The following is a 25,528-nucleotide window of genomic DNA, read 5'->3' as shown; positions in this document are numbered from 1 at the left end:
GAAGAAATGAATCTCGACTTGGAGAGGTTAGGCTTGATCAGGGATAGTCAGCATGGCTTTGTTGGGGAGTGGGGGTGGTTAATCATGCCTGAAAAATTGAATTGAATTGTTTGAGGAGCTGACCAGTTGTGCAGATGAGGGTAGGGCAATTGATATTGTTTATATGGGACACTGGTACAGAAGGTAAACACTCATGGGATCCAGGGCAACTTAGCAACACGGATCCAAAATTACCTTAGTGTTGGAAAATAAGGCTCTTTGTGTGACTGGAGGCCAGTGTCCAGTACCATATTACATGGATCAATGCTAGGTCCCTTATTGTTTGTGGTATTTATAAAATCTGCATAAATCATAATGTAAAGTGAGGATGATAAGTCACTTTGTGAATTAATAGTGAAGAAAAAGAATACAAAAACAGAAATTGCTGGAAAGGCTCAGAAGGTCTGGCAGTATTTGAGGAGAAAAATCAGAGTTAACGCTTCAGGTTCAGTGACCCTTCTTCAGAACTGATGATAGCTAGGAAAAAGTTATTTAATGCAGAAAATATGGATTAAACGGTAGGTGGAGTTAGAGCCTAAAGAGAGAGAACAGTTGGGCAGACAAAGGAGTAGATAACGATCAGCTTGAGAGAATGAATAGCTATTAGTGTTCAATAGGTGGCTAACAATGGGTGCGTATGATAGCAGACCATGTGATAACAAGGCCTGGTGTGGGGGTTGGAGTAAGGATATGGGAAAAGGTACCTCAAGCTGTAAAATTGTTCAACTCAATATTAAGTCCAGTAGGCTGTAGAGCTCTCAAGCTGAAAAATAGGTGCTGTTCTTTTAGCTTGCGCTGTGCTTCTCTGGAGCACTACAGTGAGCCTGAGAGAGAGAAGTTGGGCAGAGAACAGGCTGATGTGTTGAAGTGGCAGGCGACTGGAAGCTCAGGGTTTTTCTTGTCATGGACAGAATGTAGATATTCTGTGAAACTGCCACCCAGTCTACAATCGTTTCCCCAGTGTACAGAATTGTGAGCAGTGAATACAGTAGACTAGACTGCGTGAAGTGCAGGTAAAACACTGCCTCACCTGAAATGTGTTTGGGACCTTGGAAAGTGAGGAGGGAGGAAGTAAATGGGCAGTTGTAGGGGGGGGCGTGTTGGGAGTGAAGGAGTAGTGGACCAGAGTGTCCTGGATGGAACGGTCCCTGTGGAAGGAGACAGGGAGGGGACTATGTATCTGGTGGTGGCATCTCACTGGAGGTGGCAGAAATGACAGCTAATGATCCTCTGGATATGGATACTGGTGGATGGTAGATGAGGACAAGGGGGACCCTATCGCTGTGAGGAAGAAGATCTTAGGTTACGTAGGTTACGGATGGGTTGGTCAAATAGCCAGATCAATGGCAGAAGAAATTTAATCCTAAAAAATATGAAGTGATGCACTTTGGAAGAAATAATAAGACAAGGGAGTACTCAATGAATGGCAGGGCACTAAGAAATTCAGGGGAACGGTAGGATCTTAGGTGCCTGATCTCTAAATATGGCAGGTAAGGTTAATAGGGTAGTAAAGAAGCCATACTGGATGCTTGCCTTTATCAGAGCTGAAAATGTGTTGCTGGAAAAGCGCAGCAGGTCAGGCAGCATCCAAGGAACAGGAGAATCGACGTTTCGGGCATAAGCCCTTCTTCAGGAAAGCCTTTATCAGTCTTGGCATTAATTATAAGAGTTAGGAGGTTATGTTGGAGCTGGACAAAACTTTGGTTCAGCTCAGCTGGAGTACTGTGTGTAGTTATGATCATGACATTATACAAAGGCGTGTTTGCTCTGGAGGGGGTGCAAAGGTGGTTCACCAGGTTGTTACCTGGGATGGAGCAGTTTATCAATATAGAGGCTGGATAGGCTCAAGTTATTTTCTTTAGAGCAAAGAAGGTGGAGGGGGGACGTGATAGAGATGTACAAAATTATGAGGGATATGGAGAGGAGAGAAAGCTGTGAAACCCTTTAGTCGAAAGGTCAATATTGAGGGAAACACAATTTTAAGCTGAAGGGAAGGACGTTAGGAGGGGACTTGAGAAAAGTGTTTTTACCCAGAGGGTGGTGGGAACCTGCAATGTACTGCCCAGGATGGCAATAGAAGCAGGAAGCCTCACAATCTTTAAAAAGTTACATGGATCTGCACTTGTAATGTCATAGCTTTCAAGGGTATGAGCCAAGTATTGGAAAGTAGAATGAGAGAAATAGGTTAGAACAGACGTGATGGGCCAAAGGGTCTCTTCTGTGTTATACGACTCAATGACTCGATAGCCAGGAATCAAACTTCAACTTCTCGTCATGATAGTTGGGCATCACATGAGTTAGATGTTTTTAAATATACACAAATACTCAAAGCAGACACTTTTGTTCTGCTGAAATCAGAGCTCTATTAATTTGAGGCTGTACAGATAAATGATTGATGTTATAGTCCTGCTGCGAGCACCCGTGGGAGATGCCACACACAAGTAGTCAAAGCATTAAACCAATAATTAGAATAACATCAGAAGGAACATTCCTACACAACCTAAACTGCTGTCCCATTCCCAAGTGCACATTCAGCCTTCAGGTAAGAATTCGTAACAATCTTATCTGTTTGATGGCAGACTCTAGTGGAGGCTAGGGTTAAGCTACATGGTTCCTTGATTCTGCACAGGTATCTTGAAAGAGCCTATTTTCACCACATGCAAAGTACCAAACTCCAGTTTCTGACATAGCACTTTTTTTGTCTTCATGGCAGGTGATGCACTTCTGGCTTATACTCAGAGTATGCTTCCCTTTATGTTGGAGGCCTAGGTGCATGGACAGCACCCAACAAGCAGTGCAGTGTTTCACATTTCTAGGTCAATATGTCACTCTTTCAAAGTTACAAAGAAATCACCATATGGATTAGATAATGACTGCTCAGGATTCTGAGCTTTCTGCAGTGAGGAATCCGACCTCACAACCTGCTGCCAGTTAAAGCCACAGTCTGATTAAAACCCAGCATGAGCATCTGCCATGAACAAACACCACTCCAGCTTGAACAGATGTTTGTGTTGGATTTAAAACTGAAGGAAAAGCAAGACACTGGAGACTAAAACAAATGTTGCATGTACTTGCAAAGATCTTTGAATGGGCTGCATTGAACATCACATTATTTGTTTTAGTCATCCACTGAATCAATGGTTCTGATTTGAATGATTCCTTAAATAAAATTAATAGTATATCTCAGGTATAGATAATTGCATAGAGATGTATATATCCACATACCTGTATATATGAATATAATTCCAAAGCGAATTAAAGACATATTTTTATTTACGTGTGAAAATGTTTAATGTCTTCATGGTCACTTGAGGAAGTGTGCTATTAACCGTAGTGTTTGGCGCTCTCTGCTGGTCATTATATCTACATTCACTGAAGTCAAATTAGTTGGAATGTACAAAGTCTGTGTCAGTAGCTAGCTGTCATCTGATTGTCATAGTGTGATATGTCTGCAGGTGATGAGTGAGCCTCTGTGAAATCAAACTATGATGTTCAGCCACTTGACAGCATGACCTTGGTGTATGTTTTTAGCAGATGTACAGTGAATTAGAAGCTTGTGATAAATATCTCCACTTACTGAATGATTTCTATTTGCCAATTTGTTCAACAAGCATTATTGCCATTTTCATTTCAAGCATCCTAATCCAAATCTCTCACCTTCAATGATTAGACAGGCACATATTAGAAATTTTAACTGCAGCAATTGTATTTTATTTGGTAAACAAACTATCAATCATTTTGATAAGGTTAAAATCATTAACTTTAAATAGTTTGCCTTAATTATCCATTGCATCAATCATTGATTTTAAACCTGAATTAAGTCAGTGAATGGAGAAATGTGAGGAGAATTTCAAAGTTGGACTGCTCATAGACTTAAGGTGGATATGGTTCACAATGATAATGAGATCTTAATCTAGAGTATTCCAAATCCATAAAAACCGATGTATGGAGTGCAGTATCTTCTGTCAGGAAGCCATGTGTTTACTTAATCAACTCTTTTTTTTGTTTGCTTTGATTTTGTCAGATCATGCCGGAAGCCAAAGTGATGATTGGAGATTATATCATAATGGCACCAGATCAGAGTCTTCATCACTTCTTTGAAAAACTAAAAGACTAAAACAAACACAGAAAATTCTGGAGAAACCCAGCAGGTCTGGCAGCATTAATAAAGGACACAACGTTAACTGTTTCCCTCTCCACAGATGCTATCAGACCTGCTGAGCTCCTCCAGCAATTTCTGTGAGTGTTTGAGATCTCCAGCATCCTGCTGTCATTTGCTTTTATTAAAATAAAAGACCAGATGGTTAAAAATTATCCACAATTGGTGAAAATTGAATCAGACAATGAAATTCTCTACTCTCACATACAATACAACTGAAAATTCATGTTATGTGTTAGTGAGAAGGCAAATATTAACAGACTTGTGGCAGGTGTTAACAAAATTCATTTTGCAACTTATTTCTTCAAGAAAGTCATGATTACTCTTCAACCAGTCACATTTCATTCAATATGACTGAGCAAAATGAAAGATCATTGCCAAAATCTGGCAATGCCAGAACTTCTGCATGACACTTGTGGAATAATTTCTGTTAACTTTAAAGATGTTTATAAACTCAAATGCTATTCGAAATTATCATTTTGCCATCTTTGTGTGCTGTTTATTTCTTAGATGTTATGATGTGTCTATTTCAGACATCATCAATGTCAAGTCAATGTACACCTTAAGGAATTTAAAAGACAAAGGATGCTGATAATAATTGCTGGTAGATTATACAATGCTTTATGATTTCATGCTGGAGATATACCACAAATGCCAGTTTAGCACCAGAACCTGCTGGTAAAACTGTGTGACAGCAGCACTAGGCGATTCAGATTCAATTTAGACATCTTGTAGTCAGGGAAGGTATAGGTCTCTGTCAGTTTAAGAATGCACAAAGCTACACGGAACAGTATTATAACGTCAGTGACACTTTTCAAATGTTTTAATGATTGGAACAAGCTGATGGGCCAAATGGCACTTTTTTCCCATCATTGACCTTCCTCCACATTTTTTTTAATGTCTGGAATTGTTTTGTAATTTTAAAATGGAAGTTTGAAATCTTAGTTCTGACATTATACTGCAGCCAATACGAAGTCAGTGTGGAATGAGACTATTATTTGAATAGCTCCAAAATCCCTTTTGATAAGTGGCCAGAGCGTAGTTCAAATTAATGCAAATTTCATTTACATTAGAGCTTCATGTATAGAGTCAGTTGAAAATCTGCAGTAAAACTATCACATTACAAAAAAGATGAATTGCTAAGTGATAAATCTGGACAATTTGATTTTAGCCACACTTCCAACAATTAAGTTGAACATTACTTTTTTCATTAGATCAACTCTTTAATGTTACATGTGGATGATCAGTAGCTTAAAGATGACTTCACCAGTCTGAAGCTGCAAAAACCTCAAGAATTCACATATGTAACGATAAAGCTAGATGCCATGCAGCCAAGGCTGAATGTAGATTTGCTGAAATATTTATACTTTAATAAATGTAAATGAGGTAGTGCAAATAATCCATTTTATCCCCTGGTATTCCTGGTCCATGCTGATTGTCTTGAAGGCAGTTTGGCAAACAATAGAAGTGGTTCAGAGATGCAATGCTGTGAACTGGTGTCAAGTTGCCTCAAATTGGAATATTCAGGCTGCTGAAATACAGTTAAACTAAGGTATTATGTGGCTGTAAGTTTTGTGAAGTATTTATGAATAAAATTAATTTAACATTCAATATTTTCACTGTAAAATCAATTTTGTGCAGATGAATACAGCAACCGTTTTAATGTGCTTTTTCATGGATTTTTAATAAATGTGATTATCATGATATTAACATATTGACTTAAACAGTTGGTACAAAAAACACAAAGAAAAATATCACAGATTGTTCTTGCTTTACTTTATTTTTATTTTATATTGCTTCATTATTCTAACTGCACTGTTTAAAAGCCAGTTGATAGCAAGGGCCCAAAAGTTGTGTCATATTCCAGTCTTTTTTTTGTTGCATTTTAATACAATGTGTTGATGGATTAATGTGTATCTCTGCATTCTGAGTTATTACATAGTCCAAGGAAACTTAAAAGATATCATCTCACTAATCTTCATGAGAATCTTGCATGTAGTTATTTCCTGTTAGATATATCATTTGTAAGTGTGAAATGGTCGTTGTTACAAATTAGAGGCTTTCTGCATGATTGCATTAAATATCCATCAGTGATCATTCATGCATACAACTGACAGGAAGAAATTTGCAGGTGATGACTTTATCACAGAAGCCTCGTTTACTCAGTGATTTATTAAGGATTAGTCTCTGATCCAATATCTTGTCTTTCTATGTTAACTCTTCACATTCCTATGCAGCAAAAAATATATCTCCAAAATCTATTTCAGCTTTATCATTGCACATGTAACTCTGAGTATGTTGCTTTCATTATAATCTATTTATTTTGCATATGATTTTATGCTAAATCATAAATCATATTTTGTTGAAACATTAACATGTACAATTGATTACACACTACAAGACATTTATTAATAAAGAATATTGCAGAATTAAGCATTTACATTCAGAAAGAATTGAAGTAAGAATAAATATTGGCCTTGAATTTCTTCAGATGTTCTGTTGCTGCTCCAGAACAAAGGATCTATAAAGGGGCTAAACTAGATTGCCCCTGAGATTGAGCATCGTGTACACATCCTTGCACACAATTAACACATGTCTATCAATCAGAATGCAATGACAATTAGTCAGACCCATTTAAGCATGTTTTATTTTCTGCCAGCCATCGAGTCTTCTACCTGTGCTAATATGGCAATCCCTATTTCATGAGGAGTGGCAGATGGAGTTTAATTTAGATAAATGTAAGGTGCTGCATTTTGGAAAAGCAAATCAGAGCAGGACTTATACACTTAATGGTAACATCCTGGGAAGTGTTGTTGAACAAAGAGACCTTGGAGTGCAGCTTCATAATTCCTTGAAAGTGAAGGAATTCCTTGAAAGGTCGGTAGAATAGTGAAGAAGACGTTTGATGTGTTTTCCTTTATTGGTCAGTGCATTAAGTACAGGAGTTGGGAGGTCATGTTGCGGCCGTATGGGACATTGGTTAGGCCAGTTTTGGAATATTGTGTGGAATTCTGGTCTCTGATGTTGTAAAACTTGTAAGGGTTCAGAAAAGATTTCATAGGATGTTGCAAGGGTCGGAGGGTTTGAGCTATAGTGAGAGGCTGAATAGGCGGGAGCTTTTTTCCCTGGAGCATGGAGGCTGAGGGGTGACCTTATAGAGTGACCTTTATAAAATCATGAGGGGCATTGGTAGGATAAATAGACAAGATCTTTTCCCTGGGGTGGGGGAGTTCGGAACAAGAGGCCATAGGTTTAGGGTGAGAGGGGAAAGATATAAAAGGGACCTAAGGGGCAACTTTTTCATACAGGTGGTACGTGTATGGAATGAGCTGCCAGAGGAAGTGGTGGAGGCTGGTACAATTACAGCATTTAAAATGCATCTGAATGGGTACATGAATAAGAAGGGTTTAGAAGGATATGGACCAAGTGCTGGCAGGTGGGACTAGATTGTGTTGGAATGTCTGGTTGGTGTGGATGAGTTGGACCGAAGGGTCTGTTTCTGCACTGTACATCTCAATGACTCTATGAGCTTTTAAATTCTGCTATAATTTGATATGACACCTTATCACGCTGAGGTTAGTGAGGCCATTTTTGGAGTACTGTGTACAACTCTGGTAACCCTGTAATAGGAAGGGTATTAATAAATTGGAGAGGGTTCAGAGAAGAATTTACCAGATGTTGCCAGGATTGGAGGGTTTGAGTTATAAGGAAAGGCTGAATATAGTGGGATTTCTTTTCACTCGGGCGCAGGAGGTTGAGGGGTGATCTTATCAAGGTTTGTAAAATCATGAGGGGCATAGACAAACTAAATAGTAAAGATCTTCTCCTTAGGGTTCAAAACTAAGGGCATATTTTTAAGGTGAGAAGAGGAAGATTTAAAAGGGACTTAAGGGACAACGTTTTCGTACAGTTAGTTCGTGTGTCAAATGAATTGCCAGAGGAAGTGGTAGATTCAGGTACAGGTAAAATATTTAAGGAATAATTTCAATGTACAGGAAAGGTTTGGAGGGATCTGGGCAAAATGCTGATAAATGGGACACATTTAGTTTGGGAAACTTGGCTGACGTGGATACATTGGACCAAAGGGTCTGTTTCCATGTGATATGATTCTATGACGCTAAGACATACCAACTGGTATAGCCAGCTCATTTGAACTAAATAATAATTTGCTGAAAAAACATGCTCAGGTTGCTGAAGAAGGGTCACTAGACCTGAAATGTTAACTCTCCAAAAATGCTGCCATACCTGCTGAGTTTTCCCAGCAATTTCTGATTTTCAGTATCCACTGTGCTTTGATTGTTTGATTGATTTGAATTATAATTATGTCATTGGGGAGGCAATGGCCTAGTGGTATTATCACTGGACTGTTAATCTAGAGATCCAGATAATGTTCCGGGGACCCGGGTTCGAGTCCCATCACGGCAGATGGTGGAATTTGAATTCAATAAAAAATCTGGAATTAAAAGTCTAATGACAACCAAGAATCCATTGTCAATTGTTGTGGAAAATAAACTCATTGGGTTCACTAATGTTCTTCAGGGAAGGAAGCTGCCATCCTTACCTGGTCTGGCCTCCATGTGTCTCCAGACCCACAGCAATGTGGTTGACTCTCAACTGCCCTCTGGGCAATTAGGGATGGGCAATAAATGCTGGCCCAGCCAGCAACGCCCTCATCCTGTGTATGAATAAAAACAAAGCAGGTGCTACTCATGCTGGATATTTGCTGGACACATCAGGATTAGTTGAATATTGTCAGTGACGAGTATCAAGACAGCATTTGCCTGACTGTGGCATCCAGGAACCCGAACAATACTGGTCATTGAAAATCAGGATTAAAACTCTCTACTTCTTAGAGTCATACCTAATTCAAATGAAGATGGTTAGAGTTGTTGAAGATCAATCATCTCAGTCCCAGGATATTACTGCAAGAGGTGCAAGGTAGAATTCTAGGCCAATCAACTTTGGACAGATCATTATGATACTTCCTGGGACTGCTTGCTCATGATTCGATAGACTGTGGATTCATTTGAAATTCCTCAAAGGTATGTATGAATGTAACAAGAACAGGACAATATTATGTGGCAAGGAAAGCTCATATCACATCTCCAACCAGATGCAAGCTAACCATCTTCCTTTGATGTCCAACAGCATTACAGTCCTTTCACGAAGGAATATAACTGGCTAGAAAATGAACTGAACCAATCATATTCATAATAAAGCTACATGAGTAGCTCAGTGGCAAGGAATTCTATGATGATTCGCTCATCATTTAACTCCTTGAGGCTTGTCCACCACCCACAGGTCACAAGTAAGGAGTGTGATAGAATACTTTCCATTTGCCTCGATGAGTGAAGCTTCAACAAAATCAGAAGCTGGACTCTATCCAACATTATGGATTAGTGGTGCTGGAAGAGCACAGCAGTTCAGGCAGCATCCGAGAACAGGCAAAATCCGAGGACAGGCAACATTATGTTTTGTTTGATTGGCATTTAAACCATCATCTTAAACATTATCTTAAACATCATGTTAAACATCATCTTAAAAATTATCTTAAACATTATCTTAAACATCATCTTAAACATCATCTTAAACATCATCTTAAACATTATCTTAAACATTATCTAAAACTGGCACCAGAAGGTGCATTGCAGAAATTGCCAATTAAACCAATCAATCAGGTACAAAGCTCTTAGTAAGCGACAGCATTTATGAAACATTGGATGCATTCTAGCTTATATTTGGAACAAACAGAGTTGTTATCTCTGGTTTGTTGCCCGTGCCACGTACTAGTGAAGCGAGGAACAGAGAGAGCGTGGAGCTGAACATGTGGCTGCAGGGATGGTGCAGGGGGGAGGGTTTTGGATTCTTGGATAAGTGGAGCTCTTCCTGGGGAAGGTGGGACCCCTACGAACTGGATGGTCTTCACCTGAACCAGAGGGGTACCAATATCCTGGGGGTGACATTTGAAAATGCTCTTCGGAGGTGTTTAAACTAATGCTGTGGGATGATGGGAACCTGAATTGTAGTCCCAGTGTTCAGGAGGTTGAGGGTAGTGATGTCAGGGATAGGTTTACAAGGTTGCGAGAGGGCAGTAGAAATCAGGAGGCTGGTTTGAAATGTGTGTAATTCAATGCCAGGGACATCTGGAATAATGTGGGTGAACTTGCAGCATGGGTTGGTACCTGGGATTTCGATATTGTGGCCATTTCAGAGACATGGCTAGAGGAGGGACAGGAATGGTTGTTGCAGATTCCGGAATTTAGATATTTCGGCAAGAACAGCGATTATGCTAAAGGGGGTGGGGGTGTGACATTGTTAATCAAGGGTAGTGTTACAGCAGCTGAGAGAACGTTTGAGGACTCATCCACTGAGGTAGATTGGGCTGAGGTTAGAAACAGAAAAGGAGAGGTCACCCTGTTGGGAGTTTTCCATAGGTCTCCAAATCATTCCAGGAATGTAGAGGAAAGGATAGCAAAGGTGATTCTTGATAGGAGTGAGAGTAACAAGGTAGTTGTTATGGGGGAATTTAACTTTCCCAATATTGACAATATACTGTGGTTCTGTTCACCGAGCTGGAAGTTTTTGTTGCAAACGTTTCGTCCCCTGTCTCACAAACTTTGACAGTATACTATATTTCAAGTAGTTTAGATGGGTCAGTTTATGTTCAATGTGTGCAGGAGGGTTTTTCTGACACAGAATGTAAACAAGCCAACAAGGGGCGATGCCACAATGGATTTGGTACTGAGGAATGAACCCGGCTAGGTGTTAGATTTGGAGGTAGGTGAGCACTTTGGCGATAGTGACCATAATTCGGTTATGTTTGCAATAGCAATGGGCAGGAATAGATATATACTGCAAGGAAAGAGATATAACTGAGGGAAAGGCAATTATGATGTGATTAGGCAAGATGTAGGATGCATAGGATGGGGAAGGAAACTGCAGGGAATGGACACTCTTGAAATGTGGAGCCCATTCAAAGAACAGCTACTGCGGGTCCTTGATAAGTATGTCCTTGATATGTATGATAAGAGGTAGTTGTCGAGAGAGGGACGCATGGTTTACTAAAGAGGTTGAAGCTCTTGTAAAGAGGAAGAAGAAGGCTTATGTGAGGATGAGACGTGAATGCTCAGTTAGGGGGCTTGAGAGTTATAAATTAGCCAGAAAAGATCTAAGGAGAGGGTTAAGAAGAGCCAGGAGGGAACATGAAAAGTTGTTGGTGGATAGGATCAAGGAAAATCCTAAGGCCTTCTATAGGTATATCAGGAATAAAAGAATGACTAGAGTAAGATTAGGGCCAATCAAAGATAGTAGTGGAAAGTTTTGTGTGGAATCTGAGGACATAGGCGAATCACTTAATTAATATTTTTCGTCAGTATTCACATTGGAAAAGGGCAATGTTAGTGAGAATACGGAGATACAGGCTACAAGGTTAGATGGGATTGAGGTTGACAAAAAGGCGGCTTTAGCAATTTTGGAAGATCTGAAGATAGATAAGACCCCTGGGCCAGATGGGATTTATCCAAGGATTCTCTGGGAAGCCAAGGAGAAGATTGCTGAGCTTTTGGTTTCAATCTTTGTGTCATCGTTGTCGACAGGAGTAGTGCCAGAAGACTGGAGGATAGCAAATGTTGTTTCCTTGTTTAAGAAGGGGAGTCGGGACAACCCCAGTAATTATAGGCCAGTTGGTCTTACTTCGGTTGTGGGTAAGATGTTGGAAAAGGTTATAAGAGATAGGATTTATAATCATCTGGAGAGGAATAATTAACACGATTTTGTGAAGAGCAGATCATGCCTAACTAACCTTATTGAGTTCTTTGAGAAGGTGACAGAACATGTAGATGGAGGTAAGGTGGTTGATGTGGTGTATATGGACTTCAGTAAGGCATTTGGTAAGGTTCCACACAGTAGGCTATTGCACAAAATATGGAGTTTTGGGATTGAAGGTGATTTAGTGGTTTGAATCAGAAATTGACTAGCTGAAAGAAGAGAGAGGGTGATGGTTCATGGGAAATGTTCATACTGGAACTCAGTTACCAGTGCTGTGCTGCAAGGATCTGTTTTAGGGCAACTGCTGTTTGTCATTTTTATATATGATCTGGAGGTGGGCATAGAAGGATGGGTTAGTAAATTTTCAGATGACACTAATGTAGGCAGAGTTGTGGATAGTGCCTACAACTACTGTTGTGGGTTACAGAGGGACATAGATAAGATGCAGAGCTGCAAATGAAGTTTAATGTGAAAAAAATCAGAAGAAATAACAGGAATACAGAGTACTGGGCTCATAGTAAAATTCTTGGCAATGTAGATGAACAAAGAGATCTCGGTGTCCAGACGCATATAATGAAACGGTGTACGTTAGATGGGCATCAGATTATTTTCACAGTTCGGCACAACATTGAGGGCTGAAGGGCCTGTACTGTGCTGTAACGATCTATGTTCTATGATACCTGGTCTCACAGCTTAAAGTACAATTTTGTAGACCACATCATAGCGGAAGCAGCTATTCACTCTTTTCCATTTTTGATGGTTTAAATTTCTCTCTTTTTTATTCCTGCTTTCACTGTTATTTTGAGAATTTATCATGTTGATATATCCTTTAGATTTGCTGTCCTTACAGAATATACCTCCTACCTTTCATTCTGCTCATCTAACTGAATTCTGTGAGTGTTTTGACAAATCGCAGGCACACTACCATACTTTATTCACCTATGAATCAGCAATTTGATCTAAAGCAGCATCACTCTCCTTATTTATTCACGATGTTAAAGTTTACATTCCTCAGTGGGCCTTAATGACGAAGCTGCAACAGACAAAGCCACGTTGTGAGAGACACTTATAACTGAGTCATCATCTCAGCCAACATTCATATCATGGAGTGTGAGTCATGTGAGAGATGGCTTCATGGATCAGAACAGTTTTGTGTGAAAATCAATAGCCAGGCCTTGTCCATATGCTGTCACCATCTTGGAATGATTAGGGACATAGAAGAAATGCAATAGGGCACAATTTACAAACATATATAGCCAGTACAGAGCCTCACCCAAGGAGAGGATATTTGGACTGTGAGCTGTGTCCCCATGATCTATGAACTCGGTCATTGGGAGTTTATACCAAGAAGATGTCCTCCCTTCACTCCTTTTGTCATATGCCCCAACATGTTGAAATTGGACAAGACAACCTTTTGGATAATGAAGTCCACCACCCCTCAGTAGCCATCTGAGTGGTTATGTGAAATACTTGAACTACCAGAGCCACAATATAGTTAATGAGATGAGGAATGGTAGGAAAGGGAAATCTAAAATCAGATATCAAACTAAACATGATTTTAAAATGTTCTAAGTTCAAACTAATAAGAGAAAAAATTTGTACTGATATTGCAAAGCCCTTTTTATAAAACCTTTGGCTTCAATGAGCTGACAGATGGGATAAAGAACTGAACGCTGGTACCAGCATGCACAGGGAATACTGGAGAAACTCAGGCAGTCTGGTAGCATCTGTGGAGAATAGAACCAACATCTGAGTCCAGGATGACTTTTCTCCAGAACTCTAAATTCCAGACTTTAACTCTGTTCCTGTCTCCACAGATGCTGCCAGATTTGTTAAGTTTCTCCATTGTGTGTTTATTTTGGATTTCCAGCAATTGCTGCATGTTGCTTTCATATAAAGCCTGGTACCATGTGGAATATAATAAAGGCGTGTGTAGGGAGTGCTAGTCAGTTTATTGTACCACAGCTCCCTGGTCCTGACACTGGGCTGATATAATCAGACGTGGTGTGGTAAAAAAAAACAGGAGGCAGATGGTTCAGAGGCAAAGGAAACACTGATTTTATTAAAACAAGCAAAATTGAGAATATATATAATCCCTGACAAGAAAATGAATATTTGAGAAAAAAAAAATGTTCTGCATCAAAGTGAAATGAGATTTGTCTGACAGCTACTAACATAGAACATGGAACATTACAGTGGTAACAGACCCTTCAGCCCTCATTGTTGTGCCAACCTGTGGAACCAATCTGAAGCTTATCTAACCTACACTAATCCATTATCATCCATATGTTTATCCAATGACCATTTAAATGCCCTTAAAGTTGGCAAGTCCACTACTGTTGCAGGCAGGATATTCCATGACCTTACAACTCTCTGAGTAAAGAACATACCTCTGACATCTGTCCTATATCTATCAACGCTCAATTTAAAGCTAAGTCGCCTCATCACCATCCGAGGAAAAAGATTCTTACTGTCCACCCTATCTAATCCTCTGATCATCTTGTATGTCTGTAATAAGTCACCTCTCAACCCTCTCTCTAATGAAAATAGCTTCATGTCCCTCAGCCTTTCCTCATACCAGGCAATATCCTAGTAAATCTCTTCTGCACTCTTTCCAATGCTTCCACATCCTTCCTGTAATGTGGTGACCACAACTGTATGCAATACTCCAAGTGTGGCAGCTCCAGAGTTTTATACAGCTGCAAAATGACTCATAGCTCTGAAACTCAATCCCTCTACCAATAAACGCTAATGCATCTTACACCTTCTTAATAACCCTCTCAACCTGTATGGCAACTTTCAGGGATCTATGCACATGGAAACTGAGATCTCTCTGCTCATCCACACTACCAAGAATCTTACCATTAGCCGAGTACTCTGTATTCCTGTTACTCCTTCGAAAGTGAATCACCTCACACTTTTCCACATTAAAGTCCATTTGCCACCTCTCAACCCAGCTCTGCTATCTATATCCCTCTGTAACCTTCATAATCCTTCCACACTATCTACAATTCCACCAACCTTAGTTTCATATGCAAATTTACTAACCCATCCTTCTAAGCCCTCATCTAGGTCATTTGTAAAAATTACAGACAGCAGTGTCCCCAAAACAGATCCTTGCAGTATACCACTAGTGACTGAACTCCAGGATGAACATTTCCCATCAACCACCACCCTCTGTCTTCTTTCAGTTAGCTAATCTTTGATCCAAACCACAAAATAACCCTCAATCCCATGCCTCCATATTTTGTGCAAAAGCCAACCGTGTGGAACCTTATCAAACCCCTTACTGAAATCCACATACACTGCATCAACTGCTTTGCCTTCATCCATCTTTTTTGGTCACCATCTCAAAGAACTCAATAAGGTTTGTGAGGCATGACCTATCCTTCACAAAACTGTGTTGACTATCCCTAATCAACTTATTCCTCTTGAGATGATTATAAATCCTATCTTTTATAAACTTTTCCAACGCTTTACCCACAACTGGAGTAAGGCTCACTGGTCTGTAAATACCAGGGTTGTCTCTACTCCCCTTCTTGAAAAAGGAAACAACATTTGCTATCCTCCAGTTTTCTGGTACTATTCCTGTTGACAATGATGACATTAAGATCAAAGCCAAAGGCTCTGCAGTCTCCTTCCTGGTTTCCCAGAGAATCTTGGGGTAAATCCCATCTGGCCCAGTGGACTCATCAATTTTCACACTTTCCAGAATTGCTAACACCTCCTCCTTGTGAACCTCAATCCCATCTAGTCTAGTAGCCTGTATCTCAGCATCCTCCTTGACAACATTGACTTTTTCCAATGTGAATACTGATGAAAAATATTAATTTAGCCCTTCCCCTATCTCCTCAGACTCCATGCACAACTTGCCACTACTATCCTTGATTGGCCCTAATCGTTCTCTGGGTCATTCTTTTATTCCTGATATACCCATAGAAAGCTTTAGGATTGTCCTTGATCCTATCTGCCAATGACTTCTCATGTCCCCTCCTGGCTCTTCTTAGCTCTCTCTTTAGGTTTTTCTTGGCTAACTTGTAACTATCAGCACCCTAACTGAGCCTTCACATCTCATCCCAACATAAGCCTTCTTCTTCCTTTTGACAAGAGGTTCAACTTCTTTAGTAAACCACGGCTCTCTCGCTCGAACACTTCCTCCCTGCGTGATTGGTACATACTTATCAAGGACCCACAGTAGCTGTTCCTTGAATAAGCTCCACATGAAGATTCTTTCTGGATTGCTGAATTAAGATTGGCCAAAATGCTCCGTTTGCTCCCTTATTTGCATGTATCACATGATCTTGTAACCTCAGCGATCAGGGTTTTATTGCACATGGCCCTGAAATTGATCTGCATATTATCCAGCACTGATTATCTGTTAAATGGCTATGGTACAATGAGTAAAGAACTCTGTCACAAATGACCAGAATTTGCAGTTGGGGTACATCCCTTGAGGTTCAGATAAAATGTTGGTGTCCAGACTGATTTTTTTAAAAATTGCAGGCCTCTTGAGCTCATATTGCCCAGGTTATACAGACAAAAGCGAAGATGAAATAGCCTCTGATCTAATCCATTTGTTCTTTTGGTGCCTTGTTCTTCAGCTGACAGAGGTACATCTGGCTGACTCACTAAAACCTCCTGAGGTACTGCAGTGTATGTTGCCTGCGTGTGAGTGCCACACAAGGGTGCAGCTTGATCATAAAAGGGTCAAAGGAAGGGAAGGTAAAATACTGTAAGGCCAGAATGGGAATCACTGAGAACTTCCTGAGTGAATAGTGTCCAGCATTGTGGTTTTAAAAAAGGTAGGATCTGTACTTATACAGTAATCGATCACATCTATGAGAAATAACACAACACGTGAACATTGCTTTTGATTATTGTATTCACTCAAATTACATAAGCAAATGTCGCTTTCACACCACAAGATTCCACAAAATAATAATTACTTCAATTTGATTTGATACTGTCACATCAGAAAAAAGTGTTAATGTTAATCTGACCATCCCAAAACTTATCTTCAGAAGATCAGTTCTATTGTTCTGGACAGATGGTGGGTTTTAAATTGGATCTCTATCCCTAACCTCACTACCTCTCCATAAAGAGTGATTTTATCTGTTTTCTTTTTTTAAAAAACAATTGTATATATTTCCCCATTCTGTCAGTTTATTGATGCTGACTTTTTAAAGACCACAATAACATTATTATAAAGTTAAAACAGAAGTTTATTTTACATACTTCACATCTCGGTCATATTGACAAGGTTTTCGGATGCTGTTACACATCAGATGCCAATATCCACAGACTCGGGGTGAAGGTGGACAGTGCCCATGGAGCATGCCTTGAGATGTAGGTACCCAGTGTCCAATGTGGAGGTTATGCAGAACAGCTAATTTTGACAGGTACCCAGTCAAGATTTTTGGGACGTAAAGCTTGTTCAGTAATTTGGGAAACTGAATATTAATGAGGTGGGTTGGTCTGTTGATAAATTGGTCTGTAACAAGCAACAAATTCCTGTAATTAGCGACTCACTGCTGCCGAGCCATGAACTCAGCATACTGTTCTTCAACAACACAAACGATGGGATGGGATGTTCCTGATATTGACGTACACAAATTTAACCAAGGCCCCATCAGTCAGACCCTGTAAGATTCTGCCCTGTGACTCTGTGGCAGTTTATGGGCCAATAGTTAGCATTCCAGTCCTCTTCAGAGGTATATGAGGCATTGGTTGCCTGACCTTGATGACTGAGAATCTTGAGTAAAAGTTACTGTTAAGTCTAGTCACGTGATTGTTGTTGGACCATTTAGTATGTTTTTAAAACAGTCATGTAATATATAATACTTGTGGGCGGCACGGTGGCACAGCAGTTAGCACTGCTGCCTCACAGCACCAGACACCCGGGTTCAATTCCCACCTCAGGCGACTCTCTGTGTTGAGTTTGCACATTCTCCCCGTGTCTGCGTGGGTTTCCTCCAGGCGCTCTGGTTTCCTCCCACAGTCTAAAAATGTGCAGGTTAGGTGAATTGGCCATGCTAAATTGTCCGTAGTGTTCGGTAAGGGGTAAATGTAGGGGAATGGGTGGGTTGCTCTTCGGAGGGTCGGTGTGGACTTGTTGGGCCGAAGGGCCTTTTTCCACACTGTAAGTAATCTAATCTAATTGAGAGAGAGAGATTAATAAAAGTTTTTTTTTATGACACTGTTCATCTGAACGATTAGAGACAAAAAAAACTGCAGATGCTGGAATCCAAAATAAATAGGCAGGAGGCTGGAAGAACACAGTAAGCCAGGCAGCATCTGGAGGATGACACCTGAACGACTAGGCAGATCCTACGTCTTAAGGATGAATACCTTTCCAGACAAATCATTAAACACTGATAATACAGCACTGAAACAACATTTTATGAATAGAATTTAAACCATACGTTCCTTACTCAGATGTTAAGATCATGACCAACTAAGGGGTGTTGTTTTCATTATTCTTGCCCAACATTGGTTCTGTTAGATGTTTTACACTTACTTAATTTTACTCTGAAGTGAGCAAGGTCTAATATGGAGAATGAATCCATAAGCATTATTTTGCTCTGGGTGACTTAGATTAAAACACTTCCCAGAGAGCTTATTTGTAAATGATTGAAATAGATGGAGGCACCATATCAAAACGTTTGGTGCAAGTCCTTAACTCGAACGTGTTCTCCAACTTCAGCAGTCACCACTGTCATCCTGGCCACAAACCACGGTTACATGCTGAGCTGAGCTGAACTGAGCTAAGCTGAACAAAGCAGTGCTGTGCTGTTCTGGGCTGTGCTGTGCTGTTCTGAGCTGTGCTGAGCTATGCTGTGCTAAGCAGTGCTGAGCTGAGCTGTGCCATGCTGAGCTCTGCTGAGCTGTGCTGTGCTGAGCTGTGCCATGCTCTGTTGAGCTGTGCTAAGCTGTGCTATGCTGTGCCATACTGTGCTGAGCTATGCCGTGCTGTGCTGAGCTGTGCTGAACTGTGCTGTGCTGTGCTGAGCTGTGCTATGCTGTGCTGTGCTATGCTGTGCCATGCTGTGCTGAGCTATGCCGTGCTGTGCTGAGCTATGCCGTGCTGTGCTGAGCTATGCCGTGCTGTGCTGAACTGTGCCGTGCTGTGCTGAACTGTGCTGTGCTGTGCTGAGCTGTGCTGTGCTGTGCTGTGCTGTGCTGTACTGAGCTGAGCTTTGCTGTGATGTTGCTGTTATGTCCTGAGCTGTGTTATGCTGTGCTGTGCCGAGCAGAGCTGTAGATGAATTTCATGAAAATTGTCCATATTACAGAGGAGGAGGTGCTGGATGTCTTGAAACATGTAAAAGTGATAAATCCCCAGGACCTGATCAAATGTACCCTATAACTCTGTGGGAGCCTCGAGAAGTGATTGCTGGGCCTCTTGCTGAGATATTTGTATCATCGATAGCCACAGGTGAGGTGCCGGAAGCATGGAGGTTGGCTAACGTGGTGCCATTGTTTAAGAAGGGTGGTAAGCACAAGCCAGAGAACTATAGGCCAGTGAGCCTGATGTCGGTGGTGGGCAAGTTGTTGGAGGGAATCCTGAGGGGCAAGATGTACATGTATTTGGAAAAGCAAGGACTGATTAGGGATAGTCAACATGGCTTTGTACATGGGAAATCATGTCTCACAAACTTGATTACATTTTTTAAAGAAGCAACAAAGAGGATTGATGAGGGCAGAGTGGTAGATGTGATCTATATGGATTTCAGTAAGGCGTTCGACAAGGTTCCCCATGGGAGACTAGTTAGTAAGGTTGATTTCATGGAATACAGTGAGAACCAGCCATTTGGATACAAAACTGGCTCAAAGGCAGAAGACAGAGGGTGGTGGTGGAGGGTTGTTTTTCAGACTGGAGGCCTGTGACCAGTGGAGTACCACAAAGATCAGTGCTGGGTCCTCTACTTTTTGTAATTTACATAAATGATTTGGATGTGAATATAAGAGGTATAGTTAGTAAGTTTGCAGATGACAGCAAAATTGGAGGTGGAGTGGACAGTAAAGAAGGTTACCTCAGATTACAATGGGACATTTGGCTGAGGAGTGGCAGATAGAGTTTAATTTGGATAAATTTGAGGGGCTTCACTTTGGGAAAGCAAATCTTAGCAGAATTTATACACTTAATGGTAAGGACCTAGGGAGTGTTGCTGAAGAAAGAGATCTTGGAGTGCAGGTTCATAGCTCCTTGAAAGTAGAGTTGCAGGTAGATAGGATAATGAAGAAGGCATTTGGCATGCTTTCCTTTATTGGACAGAATATTGAGTACAGACGCTAGGAGGTCATGTTGCAGCTGTACAGGACATTGGTTAGGCCACCTTTGGAATATTGCATGCAATCTGGTCCCTTTCCTATCAGAAGGATGTTGTGAAACTTGAAAGGATTCAGAAAAGATTTACAAGGATGTTGCCAGGGTTGGAGGATTTGAGCTATAGGGAAAGGTTGAATAGGCTAAGGCTGTTTTCCCTGGAGAGTCGGAGGTTGAGGGGTGACCTTATGAAGGTTTCTAAAATCATGAGGGACATGGATAGGATAAATAGACAAAGTCTTTTCCCTGGAGTGGGGGAGTCTCGAACTAGAGGGCATAGGTTTAAGGAGAGAGCAGGAAGATCTCCTTAGGGACAACATTTTCATGCAAAATGTAGTATGTGTATGGAATGAACTGCCAGAGGAAGTTGTGGAGGCTAGTACAATTACAACATTTAAAAGACATCCGGATGGGTTTATGAATAGGAAGGGTTTGGAGGGATATGGGCCAAGTCTGGCAGGTGGGACTAGATTGGGTTGGGATATCTGGTCGGCATGGACGGGTTGGAGCGAATGGTCTGTTTCCATGCTGTACATATCTATGACTCTATGTAACTGAAGTTTGTAACAGACAATTGGGTTTGTTGCAATTTCACATTTTGATGAGTAATCTAAAGATCATATGTTTATTTCTCAGAACCAAAAACTTATGAGCAACTAAACTGAGCTAAGTTTAGCTTTTTTCATTCCAGATGCCATGCTAGCATCACTCATATGGATCTTCACTGCTCATCTTCTAACCACTAGCTGATTGTTGTGGAGTATAAGTGAGTGTAACACTTGGCTGACAAGTATTTCCTTTGGGATATCTGCTCTCAGTGCTTCCTTTCCAAATTCGTTTGTGTCATTTCACATTCAGGTCTGTGTGAGGTTTGGGTGGGATGGATGAGGGGGTATGTGTGAGTTGTTTGGTTGTGAGGGGCGAAATGCAGGGAAGATTTAATAATTGCACAGTAAAGAAGATTTCAGCCCAGTCTGTGCTTGTTGTTCCAAAGAGCAATTCAATTTGTGCCACTCCCATTCATTCCACACTTCCCTGCATATTGTTTTCCCCTAAAAATGTTTTTCCAATTCTTTTGAAGGTTCCTGTGAAATCTGTTTCCACCATCTCATCAAACCGCTCAAACCTTAGCCACTTATTCCAAAAAAAGGCTTTCCTCTGATCATCATTATTCTTTTATCAGTTACCTCAAATTTCATTAAGTCTTAATCAATGAGAAATGATTTCTCTTTATCTACTTTGTATCAATCCTTCTTGATTTCAAACACTTCCAACAAGTTTTCGCGTAGCTTTCTTTGCTCTAAGGAGAGAATCCTACCTCCCGCAGTCTCTCCAAGTAACTGTACTCACTCATCCTTAGAACCATTCTGGTCAATCTCTGCTACTCCTTCCAAAGATTCTATTACTTTCCTAAGGTGTAGTGCCCACAACTGGGTCAAATCGCAGGGCATACTTTATATAGGTTTACTATAGCTTCTTCGAACATGTACTCCATGTTTCCATTGTTCATGCTTAACTTACCTATTGGAATTCTTTGAAGAAGTAACATGCTGTAAATAAAAGGGAACTCATTGATGTGTTGTATTTGGATTTCCAGAAGACATTTGACAAGATTCCATACAAAAAGGTTATTGAACAAAGTAGGTATTGATGCATGGAGAGTAACATACAGGCATGGATAAAAGATTGGCAGACTGACTGGAAACAACGTGTGTGTGTGTGTATATATATATGTAAAGATCTTTTTCAGATTGGCAGGATATGATGAATGGGGTCCCACAGAGATCTGCCCTCAACCTCTTATAATTTATACGTGACTTCTCTTGTTCATAGGACAAGGAATGCACTTAACAACCATTTCCTGTATTGATTGAGGAATTCCCACCCACTACACTGACTGTACACTACTTTGTAATACACAAATTTCTGAGCTGGATTCTCTGAAGAATGACAAGTTTAGGAGCTCTTGGTATTACTAATCTCTCAAAGAACTTTAGCAAGTTGTGGATGACAATAAAGGGTTGAATCTTATGATAATTTGACAGTGTTATTTTCATCAGGTCTCACGGGCTCTGTCTGCGATTTTGAGGGTCTTTTCTCGCACTCTGGCCCCATACATATGCCTCCGTAAGTACTACCACATCCCCACAATGCCCCTCTTGTCCGAATCTTCTGCTTACCATAGCTGGAGGTACTCACCACCTACACTCCCCCTCATTTCTCCTGCCACTGCGTGGATCTCTAAGGAATTGTGAAAATGAACAACCATTGATAGCTGAAAGGCATCTGTTAAAAATATTCATATACAGCAATCAGCAACTCAAAATACATTGGGGCAGAGGTAGTGGGGGGGTGCAAATTTGCCTCTGAAAGCATCAAAAATGGCTCAGGAAAATTCAAATATGGCGGCAATCTGATGGGCAAGAAGGTCAGGCAGCATCCGAGGAGCAGGAGATTCAACGTTTCAGACATTAGCTCTTCATCAGTAATGAGGCTTGTGAGCCAAGGGGGTCGAGAGATAAATAGGAGGGGGTGGGGCTGAGGGGAAGGCAGCTGAGAGTGCAAAAGGCAAATTCCCCCTCACCACCCCCTCCCATTTATCTTTCAGCTGCCCGGCCCACAAGCCTCATTCTTGATGAAGGGCTTATGCCCAAAACGTTGATCCTTCTGCTCCTCAGATGCTGCCTGACCTGCGGTGCTTTTCCAACACCACACTCTCGACTCTGATCTCCAGCATCTGCAGTCGTCACTTTCTCCTGATGGGCAAGAAGTCCTAACCGTCCATTGGTCTGAATGGGGCCAAAAAAAAGAAATGGCTGGAAAACCTCAACCAGTTTGGCAGCATCTGTGGAGAGAAACCAGAACTGGAGGAAGGGTCACTCAACCCAGAATGTTAACTCTGATTCCTCTCCACAAGTGCTACCAGACCTGCTGAGCTTTTCCAGCAATTTCTGTTTTTCTCTCTGATTTACAGCATCCGCAGCTCTGCGATTTTTAGCTAATGGCCTGAGTGGAACTACCTGGTTCTCCGATCACAGGGTCTGTCTCTCCCGTGCTGGCTCTTTCAGCTCCTCCAGCTTACCTTTCTCTCTCTCTCTGTCTAAGGACAAATCTGTGATTGGAGGAACAGCAAGTGTGGGAGACCAGCATCATATAATTGGAGGAACTGGAAGAGTTATTCTGGGCTGTCCAGTAGCTCATCCCACATGGGAGACCTCTGGCCCCACCGTGGATGTTGAATGGACATCCTCCAGGAGGCTGTTAAGACAAATCAGGAAATGAAGTCACACTTTGTGTGATTATTGAGCGAGGTAAGTGCACATCAAAACCAACCTGGAGTCTTGTCTGAGGGTGGATGATGCTGGACACAGGTTGCAGCTGTGAGAAGGAAGGGAGGGGAGAGGTGGGATGTTGAACCCAAGTCTTGGCTGGGAGGGGTGGGAGTGCCGGTGTGCTAGCCCCAAGACTCAGCTGAGCAGTCGAGAGGATTGTGGCACTGGGGTCTAGTCCAATATATATGTGGGTCAGGGAGCAATTCAGCTAACAGGACTGGAACATAATGAAAACTGCAGTTTGGAAATGTAAAACAGTGAACATACATTGGCTAGAATGCCTTGTAGAGGTCAACAAATTATATCTCATAAATGAATTAAAGTTTGATGAGTTCATTATTTACAAAAGGGGATTGGAACAGGGTGCTGGTGGGTCTCATGGCTGCTGAATGAGTGGGAAGAGAAGTTTTGTAAGAAGGCCTGTGAGTGTATGGGGTAGAGAAGGTTGATTATAAGTTTAGATCAGAGTGGTGTTGGAAAAGCACAGCAGGTCAGGCAGCATCTGAGGAGCAGGAAAATCGACGTTTCGGGCAAAAACTCTTCATCAGGAACAGAGCCCTCTATTCCTGATGAAGGGCTTTTGCCCGAAACATCGATTTTCCTGCTCTTCAAATGCTGCCTGACCTGCTGTGCTTTTCCAGCACCACTTTGATCTAAACTCTGGTTTCCAGCATCTGCAGTCCTCACTTTTGCCAAGGTTGATTATAATATGTGTAGCTATGTGAAGCTAAATCAATAGTATCTGTTTGATAGTTTACCTGAGAAATTGTTCGCAATACATTCTATACATAATCAGTTACCGGGGGGTATTCAACTAAAAACGCGAGACTTAGTTCATCATTTATCACACAGAGACACATCAGTTCAGCTATGTCCATGCTCTTATATTGAGAGGTTTATTTAAGTTAAGAAACACATCTTATTCATAGATTCCAAGATTTAATATCATATGTATGTATGTGTGCAATCTTTTGTATTTTGCAGTATCTTATCATTCGAAAGAAGTCAACACAAATACAGAAGGCAATGTTCTAATTTCACATCATCCTCTCATTAAAGACTGAAGAAGGAAAGGAGTCCTTTAAAATGGAAAAGTAGCTGCCAAAAATCAAAATAAAAACTTCAAAACTGTATCACGAAAAGTCCTTGAAGGAAGTTATATACTTTGATCCTTGAACCAGAGAGAATATTGAGCCTGATGTATAAAAAAATTGATGTTGGCTTGAAAACTATAATCAAGCTGATAACTGATGTGCAAAAGAGAGAAAATAAAAATTAATACAGCAATTCTTCATTATACTTGTGATATACCCTAGCAAAGTTATAATTACACAGTGTATAATCACATAAATATAAGTGAAATGACAAAATTATCAATATTGTACTGTATAATTTTACAGATCATTGTCAAGGGTTATGCTACTCAAAATATGTTCTCTTTTCTTTTTCCTGGAGATTAAAGAAATGGTTTGTGCAGGTAGGAGGAACAGAATGTCTTCTTCATTAAGCCACAAAGGATGAAGCTTACTGTGAAACAGAAAACAACATTCTGCCAAGTAGTTCCCTGAAGCTGTCGACCTACCAGATGTCAGGTTTTCACATTGATATGAATGCTCGAAATGGACAGTGCCAGTTAGAAATGAACTGGGAATATGCTGAGGCAGCATATTACTAATGAACTGATGTCTCTGTGTCAATCACAAGAAAGAGATCTATCACTGCCATTGAGAAAGTTTAAAATGTGTCTGAAAGGATAGACATTAGATCCAAAACGTAATTAGAATTTAAGTGAATACATTCAGCCTATGCCAGTGCAGTTGTAATTAATTTGATGAAATGTTGACTGTTACCTTCGGCATTTAACTTCACAATGGGAATTTATTTTAGGTCAAATAAATCTACTAT

At 40.8% G+C, this 25,528-nt stretch overlaps 1 long non-coding RNA gene across 1 annotated transcript in view; it reads left to right on the top strand.

Moving 5' to 3' along the window:
• Positions 1-25,082, top strand: part of LOC148152125 (uncharacterized) — a 150,046-nt gene extending 124,964 nt beyond the window's left edge. Inside the window, exons 3-4 of the long non-coding RNA XR_015758028.1 lie at positions 23,397-23,602; positions 24,608-25,082. This is a non-coding gene — a long non-coding RNA (uncharacterized LOC148152125). The remainder of the gene's footprint in view (positions 1-23,396; positions 23,603-24,607) is intronic.
• Positions 25,083-25,528: the final 446 nt, after the last annotated feature.

Source organism: Chiloscyllium plagiosum, unplaced genomic scaffold, assembly GCF_037043375.1.
Source record: "Chiloscyllium plagiosum isolate Xiang-an unplaced genomic scaffold, Cpla_swu_hap1 HiC_scaffold_1, whole genome shotgun sequence".
NCBI classification, from domain to species: Eukaryota; Metazoa; Chordata; class Chondrichthyes; order Orectolobiformes; family Hemiscylliidae; genus Chiloscyllium; species Chiloscyllium plagiosum.
The sequence above is the reverse complement of the archived record's forward strand: the minus strand, read 5'-3'. Positions and strand labels throughout refer to the sequence as shown.